Genomic DNA, 13,868 nt, shown 5'->3' with positions numbered 1-13,868 from the left:
GAATTTGACACGCGAAGGTACACAATTCATTATGGTTTTACGCGAGCGAAGACGGGACGGGCCACTGTTTATTGTAATAATTATCGATTATTATATTGGTATGCTTTGTGATATAAGTTTGTTCTCTGATATCACTTAACGATTTCTCGTGAACCAAGCGGAGACCACACAGGAAACAAAGAACAGACGAACGTTATTAGCGTTATAACGTTAATTTTCACAAAGCAACCCGTTATAAATAGTTATAACGTTTAACAAAGAAAGGGACTACATGTTCCGGGTTTGTGAGTTAATTATAATACAGTGAAGTACTGTGGTGGAGTGCTATGAAAAAGTTTGTCTGTACATTTAACATATTATTTACAAAAAGAAATGATTTAGGGCGGTGAAGAAACAGTAATAGAGTAAGAATTAAAAAAAAAATGTCAGTTTGTCTGTTTGTACAGTCTGCCACAGAGAAATCTGACACGCCCGCGATTTGAACACCATTTCTTAGGGGGTCAGATTTCTCTGTGGCAGACTGTACACGCTTATCTTCAGAACTAGTGCATTAATTTGAATGAAACCTTTTTTGTTGTATAGCTATGAATCCGATGCAACATATAGTATCTTTTTCTGATTGGCCCGGGTCTTGGATGTTTATCTATATATGTATTTGTTATAAAATATAGTATCGTTGAGTTAGTATCCCATAACACAAGTCTCGAACTTACTTTGGGGCTAGCTCAATCTGTGAGATTTGTCTTAATATATTTATTTATTTATATTTTTAAAAACTGGAACAGCCTATGTCTCACTCTAACGGATCATATAAACTATAAGAGATATCGGAATGACGCCTTAGCAAAAACTGGTTCAGACTGATAAGTAATTTCTATTGTGGTTAAAAAATTTAAGATCCGGACCATCTGGTGTGAAACACAGTCTACACAATAAAATATGTATCTAGAAATGACGCAAGAGATATCGGAATTACGTCTTAGCAAAAGTTGTTCGGACTGGTGAACAGTCACTGTTGTTGAGGTATAAAAATCTAAGATCTTTACAAAATTGGTGTGGAATTGAAACAAACCAGCAACATTCTAATGACACAAGATGTAATTATTTGTTAGACAAATTAAAAAAAAAACCCCGTCTTTCAATACTAATTTCGTTACAACTTTTGAACATCGCTAAGAACACTCTAATTATCTATGACACAAAAAAGAACTAAACGAAAATCGGTCCATCCGTTTGGGAACTACGGCAGACACGTTAAACTAATTAATAAACACCCTTCTTTTTGCGTTGGGAGTTAAAGAAGGAATTTGATGCGGTTCACAGTTGTACAGGGGATGGTCTAACTTAAATAGGTTTCAACATCGCGATACATTGCTTAGGACCCGAGATATTCGACATACATTGCTCGTTTTTCATTGCAGTTTGTTTTATTTAAACAAACTATGTAATGTTCATGCTTTAACGTCGGCGTCTGTCATACATTCCCGACATTTTGTCACAAATCATTCTCAATTTAATAAACAAGATATAATCAGAAAACGATAATGTGAAACTTGGGTTTTTAATTAAATTGTTAATATTCAGGCAATGAAATCTCATAGAGAATGCCGGTGGAGCGTTTAATTAAAACCGCTTCAAAGTGAGCCAAATCGCTGGGTGTCGCGGCGGAACTCCGCTCGATAAAAGTAAAGTCGCCGCGGGTATATCTATGGTAAGAATTTTTAAATTATTTTTTATCTAGGTACCCTGTTTGACCACTCAACTGTGCCAGCGCGTACTTCATAGTTAATTTTTTGAGATGTGATCTAAGATTTTTTTATATGATTTAGCAAGCAAACGGGCGTGCGGTCCACCTGATGGAAATGCATTACATTTATAAATAAAAATAAGACAATTTTAAAAATAATAATCAGTTTTTGTTTTGTTATTTTATAGATGTTGCGTATAAACTTTGTACTAATAGTACTTTGTAGGATATTCTGGCTCAATCCGTGTATGTCACACGAGGAGACTCGTGGATAACCTTGACAACTGATAACAAACATTCCCAAAAAAGGTCGCAAAATTTCAGCCGAGAATTAAACCAAACCTTAAAATTAACAGACATTCAGGCCGCTCAGTCTCCATTTTTAAAACAGAAGCCGAACTTTAATATACTGCTAATTTTATTTTCTTTAGCCGGACCGCCATTTATCATAGTCGCTTCGACGGGCAGGGGTGCCAATACCAAGATTTTAAATGTTTGTTTAAAAAAAAACATTAAAACGATTTATCGACGACGGAAAAAAATCAATACAAAAGACTTGGCTGTATGGGCTAGTACCCTTTGCCTCCTCAATAAAACGAGGGAATAAACAAAAAAAAAATATCGACGACGGTTTTCGCGCGCAAATTTAAGAAAAAATAATCTTTATGGTTTTGTCATATTGACAGTTTTGTGTCTTTGGTTGTTCAAGAATAACATAGATAGATAGATAAACTCTTTATTGCACCATTCACAAAGGAGTACAGTTACAACAAGATATTCAAACATAATGAGTGCAAAGGCGGACTTATCGCTAATGCAATTTCTTCCAGCAAACCTTTGGATGGCAAGAGACACAAGTGAACTAAGAGGTAATAACACAAGAGCCCACGTAGGGATGTGTCACGTTTTTAATTTTCAGAAACTAGAGACAAAATGTCATGAAAAGTTTATTAAAAGTATTAAAGATTTTTTAAATTTTGTTCTTCTTAATAATATCCCTGTCTTCTATAACACACCACTTCGCTATGCATGTTTGGACTGGTAGAATCCACCTTTTTTTTAATAAAGCTAGTTGGTGAAGTGCTGGTCTCCACTCCACTCGTCCGTATCCACCAACATTAGATGTTGCCCGGGGCTTCGCTCCCGTGGAAATTTTGAGATAAAATATAGCCTATAGCAATGGACAATGTACCTTTGACAATGTACCTTTCTAATAGTAAACGAATTTTTGATATCGGTACGGTAGTTTCGGAGATTACCCGCCTCAAACATACAAACTCACAAACGCTTACCTCTTTATAATAATAGTATAGATAGGTTTAATTTTTTTTATGCTTTTTGGCAATATTTCAGCTGTATGTTTTTCCGTAACCCTCCAGGGGAAACAGTAAATAAATCTTAAAGTTCATCTCTTTCCCTGTTTCCCCGGTAGTTTGTCTGTCTGTCACTAATTGCTGTAAGCCATTTGTCTTGATAAGCTCCGTTCACACTTTCGCAGCATCGCTTTTTGCGTTAAAAAAGTTACAACATCGCCTTTCAATATTTTTTGTATTCCTTCCGGTGAAGGAAAACATCGTGAGGAAACCTGCACACTGGTTGATGATTATTAACTTATGTGTGAAATGGAGAAGGTAATGGCAAATCACTCCATTAATAATGCCAAGAAAGTTGTTGTGTGTGTTTCATTACACGTAATTACCACGACCCTCAGCCATGAGGAATACGACTATGAAGAAGAAAGCACACATAAGCTATTTGTCACTGTCACACTTTATAATATTTCAAATTGACAGAAACTTTTTTATGAATATCAGGGATAGAGCCCATACAGCCATGTACCATAGACTGACAGTTGTCAATCAAACCATAGAGTGATAATTAATAGAAACCGCGTCAATTCACAATGTGTTCCCATAATTTGAAAGTGCATTGTGTCTTGTACCTCAGTGATTGCAGGTTTATGTAACAGTTTTCGTAACTGATGGTATCTTCTTCACATTGGCTGGCTATTTGGTGCAACTTGCTACATAATTTTAATGTATTTATAACGTTCGTATATTGTAATGTAAAAAAAAAATCTCTATCACGATAAAAACTGGCAACACTTCCTTAAAAAGTCTGAAAGATATAAGGCAGATATAACATTATGTGTTTGAAGCGGTGGTGGTGTAATGGTTAAGACGCCTGTGGATCGAAAGGTTCCATGTTCGAAACCTACTCGTGCCACATAATACCAATCTGACTCATGTAAAGTTTTATCGACCACCACTAGCTTCCGAGAAAGGAAAACGTCGTAAGGAAACCTGCACACGGGTTGATGCTGCACGAGTTTCTTGTGTGTGAAATGGAGAAGGCAATGGCAAACTACTTCATTAACAGTGTCAAGAAATTTGTCAGTCATGAGGAACACGACTATGAAGAAGATTATGTGCGCACGGTCTGAGGACACCATTTCTTGAAATTCTAGAACATATGCTTGGGATTTATTTACAATAATGTTGGAAAGAAGTAACCTATATATAGTTTCCTGTTTATAAGTTTTATATTTTGTGTAAATAAATAAACAAATACCAAGTAAATAAAGAGTGCCTACCTAGTATCGAAACAATTTTGACAAGTAAACTTTATAAAAAATGTGGAAATCCATGCGTGAGAACTGAAATCCGAAAGCCAAAGTCGTACCTACACGTAACGAGCTAACGTCTCAGTAAGTTCGTACGTTTCCCCGTAACTAATTGGATTATAAGTTCAGGAGATTATGGGATAAATAACAACAAAATTAAGTTACGTCTAACTGTACTATTAGTTCACTTTCCGTCTTGACAGTTACTTCGGAAAATACTTAAGGATTTTGGCAAGGGTTGTTCCCCTTTTAATGGTGATATATATGGGATCTAACTTAAAATAACTATTGTTAATAAATATTGTTCATAAAATGGAATATTTTTACTTTACTACAAAATATATTTATTGGACGTGTTAGATTCGTCAATGCATTTTAGGTTAGTGACGTTGATTAAAAAACATGGCGGCTGACAGATTAAATGTCATTTTTTACGTGGGAATATGAATAGTGAAAAGAATTACTTAATCCTTGGCGGCGGTACCTATAGGGAAAAAATCGATCAAACCAAAAACTCTTCCAGTTCTATAAAATATTATTTTAAAAAAGGCAACATTACGCGAGTGAAGTCGCGTCAATAACACAGCAAGTACTTTGAACTATCAGTCATTAGGATGTTCCAACAAAAATGTTAGAATGGGACACAGCTATACGTAAGAGGGAGATGTAATCCCGATCCTAGAACCGGTCAGAGCACTTTCAAAGTAGCTAGGAATGATGCCTGCTTTATGGTAGAAAATAAATCATAGACAAGCTAGACTAGAACACTTTTATCTATGCTTTTTATTACGTTGGATTGAATAAGAAAAACTATATTTGGGTACTATGTTTGTTTAGGTGTTTAACATCGAAATATTATATAATTCATAAGGGTGTATAATGTATTTCTTCTTCTTCGAATCCATTGTTCTAATTGCAATAAAAAGTATAAATGACATATATAGGTAATAGACATATGTAAATTACAATATAAATGAATCAAATCAATTGAAAACAAAATTTTGACACCTTGCGCAATATTTGTGCTGTTCGTTAGGTCTCCCAAGGTACACGAATCTAGACAATACACATTCAAGCACTGTAATTGATGTATTTGAGCAGCGACGGATATGTAAATATATAAATATAAATCGAAATCTTTGCATATCATTAGCGGCCCGTCGTCAGGGCTTCGCTCGGGTAAATCCATAGTAAATACATCTAAACCTTCCTCATGAATCATACAATCTCACTACTCTATCTACCATACCACTCACTGGTGTAAACTAATTACAAAACTACTAACTACAAACTACGGTCCGGTAATTTTTCTCGTTCATACAGACAGCCAGACGAGCCAGTGGGACTTTTTTTTAAATATAGGTAATATTTTGTGATCTGTCAAATCTCATTGATTTTCCCGCCAATATTATTTGAGCTTCAATTTAAAAAATAAATATTGTTAAATAGTGAATAGTTAAAAATATCTAAATTTTTCGATAAAACTATATATTTTTTCCATGGATTTAGTAAGTACTTCGTACAACAACGAGTACCTACTAATTCCATGATCTTTTCTTCTTTGTGGCAGGCAATCAAACTTGTTCAAGATTCTTCATTCAGTCCAGTAAAATCCAATCGAACCATAGAGTAAACATTTCCTACATATAAAACTTTTAAAACGCATTTCTTGTAGCCACGTCAAAGAATTTAGCCATAAAGGTTATAACGTACATTTAGGTTCAGTAAGTGGCCTATTAAACTGGTGTACTTGTGTGTGGTTTTTGTGATCTTTTAAAAGGCAGATTTTTCATAAAACCACTATTAGGGATAAGGTTGTTTTTTATGAAAATGTAGGTACACACATACATACCTACCTACTTACGCAATATCCGTTTTTTGATCAGAATTTTTATAAACCTCTAGGAGTTTAGCTGTGTTCATTAACTTTCGTTCGTCGCGAAATAAAGTGATTTTAGGCCGAAGAAAGATTTTCAAAATTTAAAAATAAGTATAACGCAACAAAAAGGCAGCTCCGATTAGGTACGACACCTTCAAAATTATGCCGTCTTGAAGTAACTGATTGTGCTGGCATGATCGGTATAAGCTGTTAAAAGTATTCCATTGTTTTACTTTTGAGTAGATACCTATATTCCGATTTTAAAGCACAAATTCTTGACTTATTTTCATGTACAAATGGCGGTATGTAAGTGACATATAATTTATGAATTTGCATTTCATCACATAGGTATATCTTCTTTCGTCGTCAAAAATATCACTTTAATTGGGTAAGTAGGTGAGACAAAGAAACTACCGAGAACCGTGCGAATGAGTCATACTGCTCATTCGATTAGTGAGGCCGATTAATAGGTCAGTATCGATTGTCTACCTATCGATACCGCGGCAACAGTGAAAATTGCGATTTCACTAACATAAACTAATCACAATAAAGGTGCCAAACTATTGGTAGTTTGCAAATCTTTAGATATCGTACGATATTCGAGATCAACTATCGATAGTGTAATCGATAATTTGCCATCACTACATTCAAAACTTTTGTTTTGTGCGAGATTTCGGTGTAGTTTCGCCTGTGGCTTTAATTTCTATGATCCGGTTACTGTTCCAGGTATAGACTGTAATTGTCTATGATTGCGGTGTCTATGGTATGGCAGCACCATAATTTATGGTTCTTAACTCCCTGTGCGGGTCGATTAAATTAATAAGGACATCGATTTGAATACAATAAAAAACGGGTATAGGCTGAATGCTATACGAGAGAATTAGAAAAGGTTTAAAAAGTCATAAACTTATCAAATAAAATTATTTGTAGATATTCCTACCACCAAATTCCATTTCATTGAAAATGATAAAGGAATCGTAGGTATTTTTTTACTAATAAAAAGTAGCTCTTTTTTTCTATCTCAAATCCTATCAAGTTCTCCTCTCGTGCGGTTTGTTAAAGTCAATCAAGGAATAGGACTATAAGGTAGGGTCGCCTGTGGGTCCGTCACGGGCGATGGGCTACCTAGCAACTTATCCCTGTCTACCTCGTAAGGGATAAAGGCAACTAAACTTACAATAAAAATTCTTGGACGATATCTAACACTCTCCAAAGAATTAGGTATTTTTATAGGTAGTTTACGGTACAACCGACTTTTATTGTAAAAAAATTAAAAATATGAGCAATGATTTTCGATTTGCTGTACTACCTATATACGTCACGCGAATGCGAGACAACGGTATTTTTTTACGTTATAATAAGAACGTGTATGATTAAAAACGTTTTATAACTTCTACGTGGGTACAGACATAAAAATTAAATGCTTAAAAATCATTGTTTGCAAAGCAGAAATAAACAAAGGCACAAGATATAAAATATAAAAATATATTCAGTTTTAAACAAAGAAGGTAAACGTAACACAAATTTCTTTGTCAGAAACAAAAACTATATTAAAAACACATGGCCAATGAAAAATATAAATAAATAAAATTCAAAATGAGAATCGATAACATAGATAACAAAGATTCAGATACGAATGATATCTACCTGTAGATAGTGAATCCTGGTTAGTCACACAACACTTTCGAAGAAAATATTTGGTGCACGGGGAAGGTTTTTTTTTGAACTATAACGTAATTGTTTTACGGTTGGACGCCGCTTGGTCGCCCACGCCACACCTCGGGCACTTTCAAACCGGTTTCCGAAGGATCACCGTAAAAGTAGACTCTAAACTCACGAGAGAGGAACGTGACCTCAACACGGACGACGTCTGTGAACTGGCGCCGGTAAAAAAAGTAAGCCCGGTGTTGCCAGTGCGTGGATGTTATTTGTACAGTGTTACTTTTCAAAACGACAAGTATGCGTCGGTCGTGTTTTTTATGTCGTGGTCGTTTTTGCTATGGAATATTCACTTCTGTTTGTGAATAAATTGTTCAAAGTATTTCAGTAGGCAAGTATTTAAATTATCCAGGAAAACATGAAGTGCTTAATGTCACATTACATTTGATCCGTTTCATACACATTCGATAATTTATTAGGTACATCATCTTCAAATTTTATATATTACTTTTTTATATGTATGTAAACATCACAGACATTTAATTTATTTAGAGCAGACATCAAAATTAGCTTAGATCTACCTTTCCCTCAGCAGTTAATATTTTACCAAAATTATTACATAAAGTATTTTATATTTTATTTTATAGTAGACTATCAACAAGATGAACTAATTGAAGGTGTAATTTGTTGTTGTCATATGAAAAATTACAACAACAAATTACACATTATAAATAAATAAATTATAAAACTACCGCACGGATTTTTGTACGGTTTTCACCAATAAATTGTGTAATTCCCGAGGAAGGTTCATTATATCTGAGTCAAGCCGGATGGGCTACTAGTTAAACAGTAAAATAACTGAAATAATTCTATAATTGAAATCCATGCAATAATTTAAAAAAAAAACATAAAAGTATCTAAATAAATAAAAAGAACTTGGTTACTTATTGAAATTTTAATTTTAAACTTAAAGAACATGGGCATTCAGAAAAAAAGGGACTCAAATTGTAATCATATTTATGCTTAGCAACACCAACTGAATAACTTTCATCGCACAATCGGGCGTCTTCGGAGCACTTCGGCTACGCTCGTGACTAAAACTCTGCAAAAGAAAATAAAAGTTGATGTTTTTTGTTGCTTACATCTCAATAATAACTCCAAATATTTCCTGTTATTACCTTCATCAAGCGATGAAGAGAGAAAGTATTTGTTAAATAACTTTATAAGTAGGTACACTCGTTTAAATTGGAAAAAGCTACTCGAAAATGAACGATTGTGTGTGTATGTGTCATTTTTGTTTGTTTGTGTGAATTTGTAGTGTGTGATTGTGATTGAACCATTATTATATTAATTACATGTCAAATATATATTTTGAAAGGAATTTAAAAAACTGGGTCCTTTGGGTCTTATTTTTTTTAGCGTGTTTCGGAAAACACTTGGTTTAATCAGTCAGATTTTTAAATTCCCCAAATACATCTGATTTATTTGCCATCAAAAATAGACATAAAATTTTAAAAAAGCTTCTCAGTCGCTGTATGGGCCGTTGCTTTTCACATGGAATTAGTAGGTTGGGTATTCTTTGCCTTTGCATTCATTCATTCATTTAAACAAAAAAAAAAGGTCTGAAAATCATAATAAAAAATTAACCGTCTTTTTAAATCTCACTATACTAATCAGCTTCGCAGGAATGTGCCTTCTCTCCATACCAAGGTAATGTATTGAGAAAGTCCAGGATTCGATGTCACTATTAGCATTACCCGTGGTCTGCTTTCTATGCCTGTTATTGTTGGAGGTCGTTGAACTATCAGCCCTATTTATTGTATTGTGTGTGTGTCCATATTTATATTTTGTGAAGTGGTATTGGCCAAGGCATAAATAAAAGATGCAGTTACATATTTGAAAGAAGAGTGTGGTGTGTATAGAGGAAGCGAGTAAGAAGATATAAATAAGATAAAACAAAACTTACATCGATTTTTATGAAGTAAAGCAATTTTTTTTAGTCCATGTTGACAATTGACTACCAATACATAGATATTTACTTTAAATATCCAAATTAAAACACTCTAATCCGACAAAAACTAATCATACAAGCAAATAAGTTTTTACAAAAATGTAATCTTTGACACAAGCTTATATTGTTGTCAAAGAAATCTTATTGAATCATATAGCATTGTAAACTGATTTAGAATTCCCACGTCTGGAGCCGTTCCTGGGTGCACCACCAGGTCATGTTTATCATAATAATGCATTGTCATTCAAACTAAACGTGTATACAAAATTTCAGCTCAATCAGTTGAAGAAATCCGCTTCAAACTTGAGTTGAACATGCCACGTTGAAATACATTGCAAGTTAAATATAAGCTTGTAAAATACCTACATTTGAATAAGATATACATTCCCTTTGAGCTAAAAATACGTTTGTGCTAAATTTCATTAAAATTATTTTCAATGGAACTCGTTGAATATAAAAAGATAACCTCATAACCTTTAATAAACCAAAATGTCAAAAAGATTCTGTTACTTTTATAAGTCACTCATTTATAATGTACATTGGACCACTGTTTTTTATTTTTGCCTGTGCCTAATTTAAGAAAATTATTTTTCATTCAAATCATTCAAAGATCCATTGAAGCTATTTCCTTATCTACAATATGAATGACATGTAAAACAATATAATGAATGACACATGAATATAATTCGCCCTCGCAAATACCCAAGATATGCTGGCTTCATGTCGTTTAGGATTGCCAATGATCGGACTGAACTAGGACAAAATATATAAAAAATAATATAAGAGACAACATACAGGGCGATTTCTTATACATTGGCATTATTTTATCTACAATAAATCATCATCAATTAATTTAAGAACTTTGTTCTTGTCGGTGGAGCATTTTCCATCTAATTCTGTCCTCGGCCACCGATGTCACCTCCCATACGACACGAGCTCTGCCTTCTCTTTTATTTCATCTAGGAATGCCCTTCTTGGCTTTCCTTTTCCTCTTCTTGCTTCGATTTTTCCTTCAATCAGATATTGAATAAAGTTAATTGGACAGATAAGAAAACAAATGAAGTACTAGACAAGATCAATGAGAGAAGAACGTTATTGAAAGCAATAGAAACAAGAAGGGGCAAGATGTTTGGCCACCTTATACGACACGATAATTTTATGAAATATCTACATTAAATATAAGGCGAAAAAAAAATCAGCTGATCCATACACATTCCACAAGTTAGGTATTTAATTTTGTATAGAACAGCTGATTTTTTTTTCGTGATTTCGACGTTACTCCCATACTAAACGTTGTTCGGAATGACTGAGCGTGTATACAAAATATTGCACTTTGTATAAAAAGTCCTGACAGTCAAACAGACCTGTATATTTTAACTTAAAGTATGTTTTAAGTGGGTCAATCAACAACTTGACATTTCCAAACAATGAATTCAACAGACGGGCAAAAACCCAATATCACACGACACTCGAGTTTTATAAGAAAAGTTTGTCAATATCGTCACAGTGGTTGAAAGTTCGAGCTTTGTAAATATTTATTACATCGAACTTCGTCGGATGGGTGCGTGAGATAAATGATATTCGGAGTTTAGCGATGGTAATAATGTGGTGTGTGGAGACGGATTAACAACGGTAAAGACTTTCATGTCATGAGTTTATGACGTTGCGAGAATCGAGAAAATGAAAGACATTTTGTTACCGGTTTCCAAATATAGTATAATTACTGAAGCTGAAAGGGTTTTTAAACACATTCCTATTTTCTTTTTTTTTATCGTTACAATATACAATATTATTATAAAACAGAGTCTTCTCCCTCGTCTGTATGTCTGTTTTTGCTCCTTTGTCCAATATTGTATTTGTTTAAGCTTGTGTGGGGATAATAAATGAATTTGTATTTGTCTGTTCGCGACCTAAGCTCAAAAACTATTGCTATGGGTTTTTATGCGGTTTTCAAGTGATGTTTCAATGTGATTCCTGAGGAAGATTTCGGTGTGTAATTTATCACATTTTAAGACGAGCGAAGCCGGGACGTGCTTCTAGTTATTATTACTGTTGTGTAAATACCTATCGAAAGGCCTACCACGAAACATACAAACACTAGCACGTTGCTAACGTCCACTTGCTGTCTTTTTTTCCCATATCGTGTGCGCGTATCAAAATCAAAATCAAACCATTTATTCAGAAATTAGGTCTTTGCAGGCACTTTTTCACGTCATATTCTAAATTAAATGAAAAGAGAGAACGGACAGCGTTCAGCGTCGTGCGTAAAGAGAGAACGTGTGGATGCAATGACGTGTTACGTGTTTTGTGTTTCATGGTAGACCCCCAGCTTTTCTTATCGGTCGGTCGATTAACATTTGTAATTTCGTCACATTTTGATATTTGATTTTAGTGCTAAAATTGTACAATAAATAAATTAGAGAAATTGATGTTGTCGACCTCGGTGGCGCAGTGGTAAAGTGCTCGCCTCTGAACCGAGAGGTCCCGGGTTCGATCCCCGGTCGGGTCATGATGGAAAATGATCTTTTTCTGATTGCCCCGGGTCTTGGATGTTTATCTATATATGTATTTGTTATAAAATATAGTATCGTTGAGTTAGTATCCCATAACACAAGTCTCGAACTTACTTTGGGGCTAGCTCAATCTGTGCGATTTGTCGTACTCGTATTTGTTTATGTATTATTTAATGTTATGCTATGATAGGATACGACTAAAATTACTATCTTCATATTATATATCTACGGCCTCAATATTATTATGTATACAGCTGTTACAGATGACAAACCTTAAACAATTGCTTAAGTGTATGTAAGTACCTAATTTATGAACATTCTAATGAACAGAACAGACTAATGTATATGAAGACTCATGCGGAATGGCTTGATGATTCAGAGCATTCGATGTAGTTGAAGTCACTACCAGGAGTTACTTACTCAAAAATGGTAAGCCCTTCTGGCATGATAGGGACCAACACTGTTTAAATGAGTTTCTTTCGGCATTTCTTCTAATCAGTGGTCGTTCCGAAATGCTAGTAGTTTGCAGCTTTGGTAAATATGTGAAGTGGAAAAAGTGGCTGTGAAGGCCTAATTTCTGAATAAACAATTTGATTTGATCAAATTTGTTCAAACTCTAAGCTTAGGTACCATAGAGCTAATAAATACAAAGTAACCTCTTAATAATTTAAAAACTTTAGAAATTTTTACACGTACAGGCCATTACGTTCTCACCCTTTCTTCATTCACGACGCACTTAAATAATATTTAGAAATAGAAAAAAACATACAATAGCTTTTAATTTTTTTTACAAAAAAAAAATGGTTAGAACACTGAATTATAAAGATTAGAATGTAGTGGACAGTTATGCACAATTTTCTAAAGTATCGATAAATCCGTCATTCCCAATCAATATGTGTTTAACATAACATCAAACTAGCTAATCCATCATATACGCGGATATGAAAAACGAGATGTAACGACGGGAAGCAACAAATCAAACAGCTATATAATTAAAATGCCGTATAGACTTTGTATACGGTAATTTTGCAATATCAGCACTTTCTCCGATGTGATTGAGTTGGTAAGTCCAATTTATAAACTGAAGCGTGAAGCAATTATAACAATAGATCTATTTAAACACTATGAAACATGAAACACATAGTACATCATTGCGTTCTCCCTTTTATTTACACGATGCGTACACGATATGGGGGAAAGAGACAGCATGTGGACATTCGTAACGTGCTACGTATTTATATGTTTCGTGGCAGGTCTTCAGGTTTGTCCTACTGCATTAGTTATCCTGTCATTAATAAAAAAGTTAAAACATACGACGATACGATAATGTGAGCTGTGTATTAGATTTTCATTTATTTTGGTCTTCATCATGCATTCAGGATAGTGGTAAGTGGAAATCCCTAGTCTCTGCATCCCCCACACGCGAAACAGACGTG

At 34.2% G+C, this 13,868-nt stretch overlaps 1 protein-coding gene across 7 annotated transcripts in view; it reads right to left on the bottom strand.

Moving 5' to 3' along the window:
• Positions 1-8,136, bottom strand: part of Fas3 (Fasciclin 3) — a 149,029-nt gene extending 140,893 nt beyond the window's left edge. For all 7 annotated transcript variants that reach the window (XM_053766220.1, XM_053766219.1, XM_053766221.1 and 4 more), the window contains exon 1: positions 7,897-8,136. The gene's annotated coding sequence lies outside the window, so the exon portion shown is untranslated. The remainder of the gene's footprint in view (positions 1-7,896) is intronic.
• Positions 8,137-13,868: the final 5,732 nt, after the last annotated feature.

This window comes from Plodia interpunctella, chromosome 28 (assembly GCF_027563975.2).
Source record: "Plodia interpunctella isolate USDA-ARS_2022_Savannah chromosome 28, ilPloInte3.2, whole genome shotgun sequence".
NCBI classification, from domain to species: Eukaryota; Metazoa; Arthropoda; class Insecta; order Lepidoptera; family Pyralidae; genus Plodia; species Plodia interpunctella.
The sequence above is the reverse complement of the archived record's forward strand: the minus strand, read 5'-3'. Positions and strand labels throughout refer to the sequence as shown.